The sequence below is a fragment of the Microtus pennsylvanicus genome, chromosome 21 (genome assembly GCF_037038515.1).
Source record: "Microtus pennsylvanicus isolate mMicPen1 chromosome 21, mMicPen1.hap1, whole genome shotgun sequence".
Lineage (NCBI taxonomy): Eukaryota > Metazoa > Chordata > Mammalia > Rodentia > Cricetidae > Microtus > Microtus pennsylvanicus.
In genome coordinates, this window is record NC_134599.1 from 5,852,213 (window position 1) to 5,866,874 (window position 14,662).

The following is a 14,662-nucleotide window of genomic DNA, read 5'->3' on the forward strand; positions in this document are numbered from 1 at the left end:
AAACACATACCCCACCCACGAAGACCCATAAGCTTCTTCACCCACACGGACACACATGCACACACAGGGACGCAAGGTTAATAACTCCAAACCTCATAGGGATCCTGATTCCATCTATCAAACTGTATTTTCTTTTGCTTTGTTTTTTCACATTCATTGTGTATGTATAGCTGTTACCCAGTATATGAGCCAATAAGCTGTCTCTTGTGACCCAGAAATGAAGCCATAATAATTCATATGTGTCCAGGACAGGAGAAAGCCAGACAAACATCTCACCACTCTGTCCTGGTTTCCGTGTGATCCTGAGATGGGCAAGGAAGAGCTGAACCCGTGCCCTGTTCCCTTCACCTGTGCTCTGGGTGGTTCTGCAGACAAGGGATCATCTCTGCAACTGGTCGGCCCTCGTGGCGGATCTGATACATGACTGTGAACAGTGGGAACTTGGCCAGCAGCCCCCTTTTCCGGAGGAGGCAGTACACCTGGGCAGAGGTATGTGGTCCTTGCAGCTTCTGTCTGTTCAGCATCTCCTTCTCCAATTCCTCAATCGTCTTTCCTGTCTGTGCGAAGGCTTCAGCTACCTTACGGTTTTGTCCCCCATAGCAGCTACTGACAAGATCAGCCACCCCACAGCTCTCCAGGAAAGTCCTCGCAAAAGCAATCATTTCCATGAGGCCCAGGCAGATGACAGTGGCCTTGGTGTTGTCTCCACAACAGAAGCTGTCGCAGAAGCCGTTCTTTAGAGCCCCACACAGCTCCACCGTGTCTGAATCTTCCACCACAGTGACCCGGAATTTGGTGGTCTGCAGTAGCTCTTTGAAGAGAAGGCCGCTCTGCAGCACCTTGCTGCCGATGGTGGTCTCGCAGAACTGCTCTGCGGCCACCTCGCTGACTATGTTGGCCCCCATCAGCACACTGACGTCTATGTCCCCCTTCTCTCAGATGATGTCAGAGACAAGCTTCAGGCCCTCAGGTCCCTCGTCTACGCCCTTGATGAGGCTGAGGCCCAGGGCTGTCTTGGGAACTATGTCGGCAATCTCATCACAGATGGTTCTAACGAACTGGTGTGGGGAAGCAAATACCAGCAGGTCTGCATCCTGTTACAGCCTGGCTGAGACTCCGGGTGGCCACTACATTCTCTGGCAGCCTGTGCCCAGGCAGGTACTTGATGCTTTCATGGTCACTATTAATGATGTCTGTCAGCTTCCTCCCGCTGACCACTTCTTCGAACACCCACATCTTGACCGTGGGTGTGAACTTCTTCGTGTTCTTCACGTTGCTCCCAATGATTTTTGAGACAACTGCTCCCCAGTTTCCAGAACCCACGATGCACACTTTTGGGGGCTTTGCCACTGCTTCCGAGCCGGTATCCTGCCGTGGGGACTGTGCCTTCCCAGCTGACTGCTGCCTTCTGTCTGCTTGGTTGAGCCTGCAGATACCCCGCCCTGCCGGCCTCCCTACCCGCCTGAAAAAGACATTCACGGCCCGAGAGTGGTGGTTCATGCCTGTAATCCTAGCACATGGAGGCTCAGGCAGAGAACAGACTCAGGTTTAAGGACAGCTTGAGCTACAGAGTGAGACCCTCTGAAAACAAAAAAGATAAAAAGGTTTTTTAAAAAAGGCGGCGGGATGCAGCTCGCTCGGTGGGTAGAGAGTGCTCGGGGCCCTGGATTCTAGCTCCAGCGCTGCCTAAGGTTCTGTGGTAGCAAATGCCCATGATGCCAGTGCTGGGGAAGTAAAGGCAGGAGGGTCAGATGGTCAAGGTCAGTCTCAGCTCCAAATAGAGTTAGAAGCCAACCAGGGATACGCATCTCAAAGTAAATAAATGAATGAATAAATAAAACCAAGTTGAAAACATTTATAAGGCGACTTGATGTTTAAACATTGCATATTTGACGAAATTAAGAAAACAGCATGGTTTTTAAAACAAGATCGTGATGGCAGCAGATAGATTTGGTCTTCTGCTTCCAGGCTGGGCTTAAACTTATTTGAGCTTATATAGTGGAGGGTGACCTTGAATTTCTGACTGTCACCTTTGGAGAGCTATACTTGCAAGTATATGCCACCCTGCCTGGTGGTGCTGGGGGATCGAACCCAGAGCCTTGTGCATGCTGGGCGAGGACTTTATCAACTGATCTACGTCCATATATGCTACAAAAGGAAGGGCTAGGTGTGGTGATGCAAGCTTTTAACTCAGCTCCCAGTAGGTAGAGATAATTGGGGCCAGCTGGTTTACATAGCCATTTCTAGGCCAGCTAGGTCTATATAGAGAGATCCTGCCTCAATATATACACATACATAAAATAAAAATTCGTCATCTTCTGAAGAAAAGTGTGTGCATGTGTGTGGAGACCAGAGATTGACATTGGCTTTCTTCCTTAATTGATTTCTACCTTATTTTACAAGGCAAGATCTGCATTAAATCTGGAGCTAGCTGGTTAGGCTAGACTGGCTGACCTGCAAGCCCCAGGGGCCTTTAGTCTCCACCTCCCCAGTGCTGGGATTACAAGGGGCTTTTGACGTGGGATGCACTTTACCAACTGATCCATCTCTTCATTCTTAATCAAATTTTTTTGTTAAATATTTATTTATTATTTATTATGTATACAATATTCTGTCTGTGTATATCTGCAGACCTCGTTACAGATGGTTGTGAGCCACCATGTGGTTGCCGGGAATTGAACTCATGACCTTTGGAAGAGCAGGCAATGCTCTTAACCACTGAGCCATTTCTCCAGCCCCTTAATCAAAATTTTTTAAGGGCTAAGAATATTACATGGGCAGTAAGTCACTTAGCATGTGTAAGGGTTCTATCCCTAGCCCTAGAAAAAGACGTTAAAAATTTTAGGGGCTGGAGAGATGGCCCAGAGGTTAAGAGCATTGCCTGCTCTTCCAAAGGTCCTGAGTTCAATTCCCAGCAACCACATGGTGGCTCACAACCATCTGTAATGGGTTCTGGTGCCCTCTTCTGGCCTGCAGACATACACATAGAATACTGTATACATAATAAATAAATAAATATTTAAAAAATTTTATATATATAAAGGGGAGGGGTCCATCCCAGGGTAACTAATCACTCCCAAGAGATGTTGGGACTAAAGGCCTGTGCCACCACCGCTCGTTCCTTTCAGCAGTCTTAAGTAAGGTGTGAGAGACCAGGGCAAAGTCTTTTTCAAACCAAGACTACATCAGAGGAGCACGGTTACGTTCTCCCACAGGGGCCACTAGGGGGCGCATGAGTCCGAGCAAGGCATGCTGAGAAGCGGGTGGTAAAGTCCCTCAGTTTCTATTCTTCCAGCAGTGTGCGTCTCCTCCCTCCGTTCCCAGGTCACTTTTCTGATTGAAGAGTGAGGCTATCCCCAGAGATGAGCAGGACTCACCTCAGCGCTCGCTCCCTATCTGCACTCTGGTGCGGCAAGGTCTCTGGAGTTTAGCCATGAGAGACTCCACAGAGTCACAGAAACCACTTGGAGCTTCATGAGATTGATATCCTTGGGGTTCTGGAGCGGAGGAAGGCTCCAGCTGTGTCCCCCACCCGAGATGGTACTCCCTCAGTGTCCTTGGCCTCTTGGGAAAAGGAAAATAAAACCAAATGTGACAAACCTGGCATGAATAATTAAACCAAGAAAAAGGCTCTTTAGTTTCAGAAAGCTGCATTTAGTGACTTGAAAGCAGCCATTTCGGCATTTTTGTTTTGTTCTGTTTTTTTTTTAATATTTATTTATTTATCATGTATACAATATTCTGTCTGTGTGTATGCCCACAGGCCAGAGGAGGGCACCAGACCCCACCACAGATGGCTGTGAGCCACCATGTGGTTGCTAGGAATTGAACTCAGGACCCTTGGAAGAGCAGGCAATGCTCCTAACCTCTGAGCCATCTCTCCAGCCCCCGTTTTGTTCTGTTTTGAGACAGGATTTTTCTGTGTAGACCAGGCTGTCCTGGAACTCAGAGATCCGCCCGACTCTGCCTTCAGAGTACTGGGATTAAAGGTGTGTGCCACCACTGCCCGGCTCATTTCAGCAGTCTTAAGGGTGAGAGGCCCCTAGAGGATGTGAACCTTCCCTAGGCTTTGTGGTGGTTGGTTTTGCCCTTTGAAATGAATGGATTGAGAATTGCCCATGAGACTGCTGAAGCTGTTCTCCTGGTCAGGGCATTCCCAGGGAGGATTAAGTGGGGAAGAACCCTGCCGTGAGTGGAGGTGTCACCGTCCCTTAGGTTGGGGACATAAATGGAATAAAGCAGGGGAAAGGAGAAAGATAAGTGGTGGGTTTTCTGTCTTTCCATTTCCTGCCCACCATTGTGTGAGCTGCTTTGCCCACTGTATTCCCATCACTGCGATGATCTGCCTCGCATTAGGCCCAAAGCAATGAAACTAAGGGACCACGGATGGACACCTCTGGATCCACAAGCCAAAATGAACCCTTGTTTTTCTTGCTGTTTTCTCAGGTATATAATTACACTGGTAACAAAGATAACTCAGCTGGTGAAACACTCGTGTGTAAGGGAATTGCCATCAGCTGGCGAGACACTCAGTGTGTAAGGGCATTTGCCATCATCTGGCGAGACGCTTGGTGTGTAAGAGGGAGAGAGGCAAACATCTGAATAAACCCCTGTCCAGATAAGCATCGGGAGATGGTCAGTGCTCCCAGTCACTGAGGAAAATGAAAATGGAATTCAAGCAAGTTATCCCTGCAAACTTGGAGAAACAGCTAAGACGAGTACAGCAACTGTCGACAGAGTTGCAGAGTAAAGGGGACCCTCACACACCACCAGCGGAGGGATGGCATGGGGTACAGCTTGGCAGAAATGCATACTCGGTGAGGCACTTGCATCTTTGTGAGAAAGCTCCCAACGTGAACAGCTTAAGAGGGAAAGGTTCTTGTGGCTCACAGTTTCAGAGACTCAATCACGGCCAGGGTCTCTGTTGTCCTTACACCTGCAGTGAGGTGAGGCATCATGGGAAGCGGCATGGTGGGGGAAACCTGCTCACCTCATGGCAGCCAGGAAACAGAGACAGAGAGGAAGGGGCCAGGGACGACATACACCTTTCAAAGTCATATTCCCCAGTGGCCCGCTCTCTCCAACCATACTCTACCTTCTAGCAGCCCCTTAACTATGAAGTCATAAATGACTTAGTCCCCCTGATGAGGCCAGAGCTCTTATGATCCAGTCACGTCCCCAAAGCCCATCACCTGGCAATGGAGCCTTTATTGTATGAGACTTCTGAGAACATTTTAGGTTCAAACAATAGCATGTACCTACCATGTGACCCACCTGTCTCTCATCTAAGCATTTGTGGGTTTTTTTGTTTTGTTTTTGTTTTTTGGATTTTCGAGACAGGGTTTCTCTGTAGCTTTTGGTTCCTGTCCTGGAACTAGCTCTTGTAGACCAGGTTGGCCTCGAACTCACAGAGATCCGCCTGCCTCTGCCTCCTGAGTGCTGGGATTAAAGGCGTGCGCCACCACCGCCCGGCTCATCTAAGCATTTGTGTAAGAGCCATGAAGACATGACTGTAGAAATAGACTTGTATGAAGACATCATAGCAACTCTTTTAATATTAGCTCCCTAATTTCCACCAAAGCAAACACTTGACACTGGTCAGCAATAAGAACAACAAAACTGTTGATACAGACACACAAGGTCGAGTGAGAGAAAGTTCAGATTGCTAGAATGATGATTCAGGGGCTTCCTAGAGATGATGGGAGAATAGACGGGTCACCAAAAGACACAAGGAAGCTTCCAGGGGTGATGGATACATTCACCACCTTGACTGGGGTGATGGTAAAAGTCATCAAATTATACATTTAAATATTTGCAATTTGGTGTATGTCAATTACTTCTCAATAAAACTGTTAGAAAAAATACTAGAAATACCAAAAAGGGAATTAAATAATGAACTGAAATTAAGATTTGAGAAGAGAGATTGCGTAGTAGACTAGAGGAGCAAATAAGAGAATTTGTTCATTAACAGTAGGTCAGTATGAAAGACACAGTCACTCCAAAGATCAGACAAGGTGGGTGTTGAGATGGCTCTGCAGGTGAAAAGCCTTCACGAATGCAAGTCTGGTGTTCTGAGTTCCATCTTTTGTTGCACAATTAATAAAAACCTCCAGAGACTGATATCGGGGTACAACTTGAAGTTCAGAAAAACAAAACAAGGGGCTGGAGAGATGACTCACAGGTTAAGAGCACTGACTACTCTTCCAAAGGTCCTGAATTCAATTCTCAGCAACCACATGGTGGCTCACAACCATCCAAGATGAGATCTGGTGCCCTCTTCCGGCCAGCAGGCATACAGAACACTGTATACACAATAAATAAATCTTTAAAAAAAAAAAACTAACCAGCCACTTGCTCTTACCTCTACTTCAGTTTGAAATGGCAATCCTGCCTCCAAGAATCTCAGAATGAGACTGTGTCTGAGAGCTGTCTCCTACTGTCTTAGATTTCTCTCTAGTGCTGGGATTAAAGGCACGCACCGCTACCGCCTGGTTTCTATGGCAAACTAGTGTGACTACTGGGATTAAAGGTGTGTGTCACCACTGCCTGGTGTGTAAAACTGATCAGGGTGTGGTGTGGGAAGCTCTTCTGTATATGTGTTGCTTTTATCGGTTAATGAATAAAGCTGTTTTGGCCAGTGGCTTAGCAGAATAGAGCTAGGTGGGAAAACTAAACTGTATGCTGGGAGAAAGAAGGTAGAGTCAGGGAGAAGCCATGGAGCCACCCCAGAAGACAGATGCCTCTGCCAGAACCTGCCGAAACTTTGCCTGTAGGCCATGACCTTGTGGTGATGCACAGATTAATGGAGATGGGTTAATTTAGGTTATAAGAACTATCTAGAACTATTGGCCAAACAGTATTGTAATTAATATAGTTTCTGTGTGGTTGCTTCAAGTCTGGGCGGCCAGGAACAAACGAGCAGCCTCCAAGTACAAGGATGACTGTTTCACTCTCTGATCTTCAGGCAAGCCGTATTTATTAAAATACAAATGAAACACCACTACAATCCTTGGTATCACATGGCAGAGAATCAACTCCTGAAAGTTATCTGACCACCACACAACTATGTAAGCACATGCACATATTCAGACATATACATTAAATACAATAATATACAAAAAAGGACTCGAGAGATGGATGGACCCAGTGAAAGTCTGGTATCATGATATTGGTGTCCCTGACTGAGCAGAAGGACAATGAAGGAGTGATATAAGAGATAGTGGCCAGGGGCTGGAGAGATGGCTCAGAGGTTAAGAACATTGCCTGCTCTTCCAAAGGTCCTGAGTTCAATTCCCAGCAACCACATGGTGGCTCACAACCATCTGTAATTGGGGTCTGGTGCCCTCTTCTGGCCTGCAGACATACACACAGAATATTGTATACGTAATAAATAAATATTTAAAAAAAAAGAGAGAGATAGTGGCCAACAATTTTCAAAACACGGGATTGGGAAGATGGCTCAGTTAGTTAAGCGCCTGCCATACAAGCATGAAGACCTGAACTTGGATTCCCAGCACCCACAGAAAAACTGGCTGTGGAGTCATGCATCTGTAACCCTAGTGCTGGGGGAACAGACACGTGGGTCCCTGGAGCCCACTGAACAGTGAGTCTAGCCAGTCACTGAGCCTAGTTCAGTGAGGGACCCTGTTTTCAAAAACCAATATAGGCCAGGTGGTGGTGGTATACACCTTTAATCACAGCACTTAAGAGGCAGAGACAGGCAGATCTCTGTGAGTTTGAGGCCAGCCTGGTCTACAGAACGAGTTCCAGGACAGGCTCCAAAGCTACAAAGAAACCCTGTCTCGGGGGAAAAAATAAACAAACAGACAAACAAACAAAAACCAAGTTATGGATGACTGAGGAAAACAGCTGAAGTTGATCTCTGGCATCTCCATACATGCACCTGAGTGTTTACACACACACACACACACACACACACACACACACACACACACACACACAGAGAGAGAGAGAGAGAGAGAGAGAGAGAGAGAGAGAGAGAGTTTTTAAATAGAAGAAAGATAGGAAGCCAAAGAAAGATATGAAGTCCTATATGACCTCTAAGTAGAATAAATATAATGAAAGTCGCAACCTGTTCCACAGTAGCATACCGCCAAAGCCAAAGTCAAATAGATCTTAATAACAGCTCAAGGAGAGAAAACACAGGGCTGCACGAACCAAAGGCAAATTTAAAATGAAATACATAAACAAAAAAGGTCAGATATGGTGGCACATGCCTTTAATTCCAGCGCACTCAGATCTCTGCGAGTTGAAGGCCAGCCTGGACTACACAGCAGGCTCTAGGTCAGCCAGTGCTCCATGATGAGACTCGGCAGCAATAATTAATTAATTAAAAGTTTTTAAGAGAAGATCTAATTATATTGCTCAGTTAGGCCACGGACTCTTGGGCTCAGTCAATCCTCCTGCCTCAACCTCCAGAGTTACTAGGATTATAGACTGTTACCACTATACCCATGAAGATGTTAAATGAAAAGAAACAGAAGTTTTACAAACAGTTCAGCATTCAAGGGGATAATAAGGTAGTTTGTTTGGAAGAAAGGGAAAGAGGAGTCAGATGAAAACATGGTCGCATAATACAGGATGATGAGCCTTGGAAACACTAAACCGGCCGGGAAATCTGAGCCCAGACCCGGTAAGAACAAAGGGTTCTTGTGGTGAACGGACCCGCAGAGCGGGACTGCTTGGCATGCACAGTATCCTCTGAACCATACAGCGGCATAGGTGGAGTTTTCCTGGCGTTGGTAAAGGCTACTGTACCTGGGGGAGTAAGTGCAAGAGAGTAAAAGGCACAAATAAATCTCCCAGGGCCGTGGTTCAGACTCTGAGACCTGCCCCTTCCCCAGCTCACAGCCTGGCTTGTTGGGAGGAGGAGATGAATGCAATCACTGGACGGAGCTGCACACTCACGGAAAAGGACTCCGCGGAAACTGCTGTGCCGAATCTGGCATAACTGTGAGAGTTTGCTTTAGAGACAAGAGGGCTCGGGGTGTGGTCCTACGCTGATGAGTAGTGGGCAGCAGATTGCAATGGGGGGGGGGTGGCGCGGGGCGGGGGCGGGGCTTGTGAACGGAGATGCGCTATGGAAATATCTGAATGCTATGTCGGTTTCCATGGGGGCACCAGCTGCGGGAAAAGTCTCCGAAGTTGGTAGTCAGGCTCGTCCAATCACAGTTTTGTTCTGTGGCTGTTCTCCGTCACCCCGAGCCTTCCAGGCAGGACCCTTTTATTAAGGCTTACACTGTTAAGTTCTCAGATTCCTACAGGAGAGCAGAGGTTGGCACTGAACCCTGATGTTGCACGTTCAACGTGGGGAGAGGCTAGCCAGCCACCCAGGACAGGCTGATCGCGACTGCATCACTCCCTCATCAAGGCAGCTGGCATCCTCACTCTCCCTCCTTGTACAGCTTCTGCCAGCACCACCATCTGAAGATTTTCAGATGCCCTATATGTTGTCATGGTAACCCACACATCGTCTCCAACCAAAGAATTCAGGATGGGAAAACGCATGTGGCAATGAGATCCATGGAATCTCCTGGTCTTACGCTGCCCAACTGGGGGATGAGTAGAAACCTTAGGGCAATAGCCAAGGAACTTAGTCGCTTCCCCCGCAGCAGAGTGGAATCCCAGGAGACACTCATTCCATTGCTCTGAGTTTAAGCCTGGGTAGAGATGTTGGAGATTTGAAGAGGAGGAGGCCAGAAACACCCGTCTAGGAGACAGCGGGGCCAAGGGTCGAGGCTGGAGGTGGGAATGCCTCATTCAGCATTTCTACATTACAACCATTTTAGGAATGCCTGCTTCCTCTCCCCAGAACCCTGGGTTGTGCTCAGTGGGCCAGAGGGGTCCTTTCCCAGAAAATACAACCTCATGCGTGAGTGTGCGTCCCAACGATCAGTCCTGCTGTTCTGTAGAACAGTCTCCGTGACACAGCATGCCCGCGTCATCCTCTCTCCTGTCCAGGGATGACTGGCCTCTCTACCCTGTCAGCTGTCACAGCTTCTGTGACCAACTTGGGTAGTTCTGTGTCAACTTCTGAGTCAGCTGGGCTGTTCTCCACCTCTGAGCAGATCCAGGCGTCCTCCAACTGAACTTGGTTGACACTGGGTCCTGGTTAGATTTTTGTCCATTTGACCCGAGTCAGAGTCATCTGAGAAATGGGAACTTCAATTACATGGGCCTTTAAACAAGACTCTGGGGCATTTTCTTGATAGATGATTGATGTGGAAGGGCCCAGCCCATTGTGGGGGGGGCATCCCCAGTCAGGGATCCTGGAAAGCCGACTGAGCAAGGCTGAAGGAGCAGGTCAGTGTGCAACATTCTTTCATAGCCTCGGCATCCATTCTTGCCCCCATGTTTTTTCCTGAAGTTCCGGCCCTGATTTTCTCCCCTGATGAACTTTAAACTGAAAGATGAAATAAACTCTTTTCCTCCCACAAGTTGCTTTCTGTTTTTATTACAACAACAGGAAGCAAATGCTATCTACGAGGATATAGGCTCAGAGGTCGCAGCTTGAGCGGGCCGTCCCACGAGACCCGCCTACTTCAGATGCTAACCACAAGTTCCAGGCTGTCACTTCCGTCTGAACTCTAACTGACCAGCTCCTCTGCCCTGCCCCATTGGCTAATTTACTAGGACAACTTACAGAACCAGGGGAAGTTGTCTGCTTACACCTGCCCATTTCTAGGATGCTGACTGAAACCAGCATCCTAGTACTTGGCAGTAAGGTGATGAGCTCAAGGCTAAGTTGAGATACATGGCAAGACCCTAGTTCCAATCAACAAATGAAGAAAGATGGATGGGGATAGACAGCCAGGAAAAGAGCTGAACCCTACAAGGGCTGGGAGAGGTCTGAAGGGGCTTGCATACGCCGTCTGTGCAGACCACACCTCCAGCGCCTAGAAACTCAGGATCTCAGGGTTCCAGAGTCTGACCTCCAGCCCCTTCTCTTGAAGGCAGGGACAGCCAGGTAGGCAGGCTGAAAGCTCTGACCTTGGACTCCTCCAGTTCTTTGGGCTTTCTGGTGAGTGGCCCCTGCGAGGTGTCGGCGCTGTAGAAGAGGTCCATGGGAGTGACTGAAGGCACGGTTCCCACTGGGGAACTCAGGACAGTGCTCACATGTATTTCTCACGCTATAGCGCTCTTCCCAGGCTGAAACTCTGATCAACAGGCAGAGTTGTGTTTCCAGAGTTTCGTGGGCACATCCCCTGAGGTTCCTTGGTTGATACTTAGGCGTAGGATGCCTGAGTCGTGAGCAGGAAGCAGGTGCCTGCTGAGAGGTTGCCCAACTATTTTTCCAAAGAAGCTGGTGGTTCTGCTTCCTACCAGCCTTGTGCAGGGCTGCACTAGCTCACCCTCCTCTTGTTCTGACTTCTTTATTTTCCTCCATAAAAGGGGAATAGCTGTGATATTTTTTCCAAATTTTATTTTGTGATGGTATGGGTAAAATACATACATTTACTATCTCGTTCTCCTGCCTTCCCTTCCTTCTTTCTTTCCTTCCCTTCCATCCTTCCTTCCTTATTTTCTTCCTTCCTTCTCTTCCCTTCCATTCCCCTTCCTTCCTTTCTTCGTTCCTTCCTTCTTTCTTTTCTTCTGACAGAATTTCATGTAGCCTAGGCTGGTCTGGGGTTCCCTAAAGCAGTCAAGGATGGCCTTGAACTTCTGACTGTTCTGCCTGTTGATCAATGTGATTACAGGTATACATATACATTCATGCCTGGCTTATTTGGTGCTTGGAATCAAACCCTAATACACGTGTTAAGCATTTTAACAGTTCTCTAGAGTGAATGCACCCTGGGCCCCATCTGCTTGGCAGGTCGTCTACGGGCCAGTTCAGGCTTTCCCTGCATCCGGAACAGTCACAGCCTAGACACTCCTTGGACTGGCAGGCTGATGGGTCCCAGTGGGTCCCAATTTTAGAGGAATGACTTCTGAAGGTGAATAGTGGGAAGACTCATGTTCTCCTTTTCCAATAACAACGGGCGGGGTGAAAATGTGGTAGCTCCTAAAAGCATAGAACCATCACCAGCTTGTGAACATGAAACCTGGGCTGCCCCGGGAGGGAAAGCCAAACTACAGACACTGGCAGGGGAGTGTAGGGGCCAGGCTAGGTGGACAGCAGCCTGCTGAGAGCACTAGCTTTTCCCAGGAAATTCTACACCACAGCACTGCTCACTAATGTCGATCCTCACTGAAGGCAGGGCAGTGGTCCAAGGGCTGAGGGGACGCGGTGCTCATTCCTTTAAGCAAGGGCCACACTCTCTCATTGACGTCCCCTTCCTCCCCATGGTCCACACCCTAGCCTTCTCCTGCTGTGTCTGCTGGAAGTAGACCTCACCTTGCTTGCCCACTCCTGTTTTCTGGCTTCTAGTTGGATTTGACCAATGGCAACATCATCAGGAGATGAGAGACTGGGGACAAAGGTGTATCTGGAAACATATATGACCTTGCCTGAGATCCTTGTGGTCCCTGCTGGATATATCCTAGCCCAGGTCCTGATCCCAATTTGGTTTTTGTAGCGCATGCATCCCCTCTCCTTGCCCTTCCATCTCCCATTGGAGTTAGTTGTCTGGGAGCCTCAGCACCATCACGGTTGCTTAGCCCCGCCCACATTTCGCAAAAAGGCCCTCCTCACTGCACCCCGTTTCTGTGCCTACACAATTTGAAGTAACTCAACCCTGCTGAAGCAGAGCATCCTGGGAAGGAGCTGGAGATCTGGCTCAGTGGTTAAAACACACACTGGTGTTGCAGAGGACCCCTTGTTTGTAACTCCAGTCAGGGGCTCTGATGTCTCTGACCCCTGCAGGCAGCCCCCGACATATACACACCATTATAAACAATAAAAATAAATCATATTTTGAAAGCAAGAAGTGATGCAGTGAGGGAGGGTGGCCAGCAGTTCCGGAGCCTGTGGCAATGTCACCTAGGAGACTGTGGAAAGCCACCAATGCTGATGTCCTCAGTGTTATCACCCGCAATGCAAGGATAGGACACACCAGTGAGAGCGTTCATAAGGACAGAGTGGAAGGACACACATGGGACATGGAGACAGCACCTGTTAGGCAAGCCGTAGCCAGATGCCAGAGGGTTTTGATGAAGAGTCGCAGCAAGGGCTTAAAAGAAGGGAAGAAGGGGGAACCAGATCCGACCTGGTGATGGAGAGAGCAGTTCTGGAGGAAGTGTGGAGGGGGAGGGAGGTCTGTCAGCAGGGAGAGGAGCACAGCAAGACTGGGGCAGGGATGTCTAAAGGGCTCAGAAGGGAAAAGTGATTGCTGCTGAACTTCTTAAGCTGAGTTCAGTCCCCAGAATCCACACGGTAGAAGGACAGAAGAGACTCCAGCAAGCATGCATCTGATCTCCACATGGGGACTCTCCTGTCTCTACCTCCCATCTTGCTCTTGGAGCACCGAGGATATAGATGCATGCTAATGTGTCCAGCCACCTGTGGATGTTGGGGATTCAAACTCAGGTCCTTACACTTGCATGGAAGTGCCGTGTTCATCGAGCCTCATCCCAGCCCAGTCTTCCTATTTAAAAATATCTGGCCAGACTATAACTGTGCTCATCTGTAACCTCAGCCCTGGAAAGGTTGGGACAGGAAGATCTGGAGTCTGAGGCTAGCCTGGGCTACCAGCTGAGGCTGGTCTAAGATGCAGGACTGGAGTTCGGTTCCCGACACCCACATCAAGCAGCTCACAACCACCTGTAACTCCAGCTTCCAGGAACCTGATATCTTCCTCTGGCCTCCACAGACTCCAGACCCTGTGCCCCAGGACACCTGTACTGCTAGCCCTTCCCTAATCCAGATTAAAATCTTCCCCTCCCAAGTCCAGTGTGCCGGCACATGCCTTGGCAAATCTCTGAATTTGAGACCAGTTTGGTCCACACAGCAAGTTCCAGTCCAGCTAAAGCTACGTATCTAAAAAGGAGGAGGAGAAAGATCCTTCCCCCCTTCCTTGCTTTATAATTTATTTGCCTATTACCTTTTAAATCTACTGATTGATATACATATACATGTGTGTTCAAGTATGTACATGTGCAAGTGTGTTCAGGTGTGTACATGTGCATGTGTGTTTGGGTATGCACATGTGTGTGTGTTCAGGTATGTACATGTGTATGTGTGTTCAGGCATACACGTGCGTGTGTTCAGTTATGTACATGTGCATGCGTGTTCAGGTATGTACATGTGCATGTGTTTCAGATATGCGCACGTGCATGTGTGGTTCGGGTATGTACATGTGCATGTGTGTTCAGGCATGTACATGTGCGTGTGTGTTCAGGTATGTACATGTGCATGCGTGTTCAGGCATGTACATGTGCATGCGTGTTCAGGTATGTACATGTGCATGCGTGTTCGGGTATGTACATGTGCATGCGTGTTCAGGTATGTACATGTGCATGCGTGTTCAGGCATGTACATGTGCATGCGTGTTCAGGTATGTACATGTGCATGTGTGTTTGGGTATGCACATGTGCATGTGTGCTCAGGTATGGGGCAGAGATGACATCAGGCATCCTTCTCTATCACTTTCTACCTATTCCTTTGAGACAAGATCTCTTGCTGAACCTAAGGCTCCTCCCATTTCTCCTCTAGACAGGAAGCCAGCAAGTCCCCCACCTCCACACACACACTGGTTATCCT

General features: G+C 48.4%; 1 pseudogene; it reads right to left on the bottom strand.

The window, feature by feature from the left end:
- Nucleotides 1-272: 272 nt before the first annotated feature.
- On the bottom strand, nucleotides 273-1,500 carry LOC142839561 (glycerol-3-phosphate dehydrogenase 1-like protein pseudogene; annotated as a pseudogene).
- Nucleotides 1,501-14,662: the final 13,162 nt, after the last annotated feature.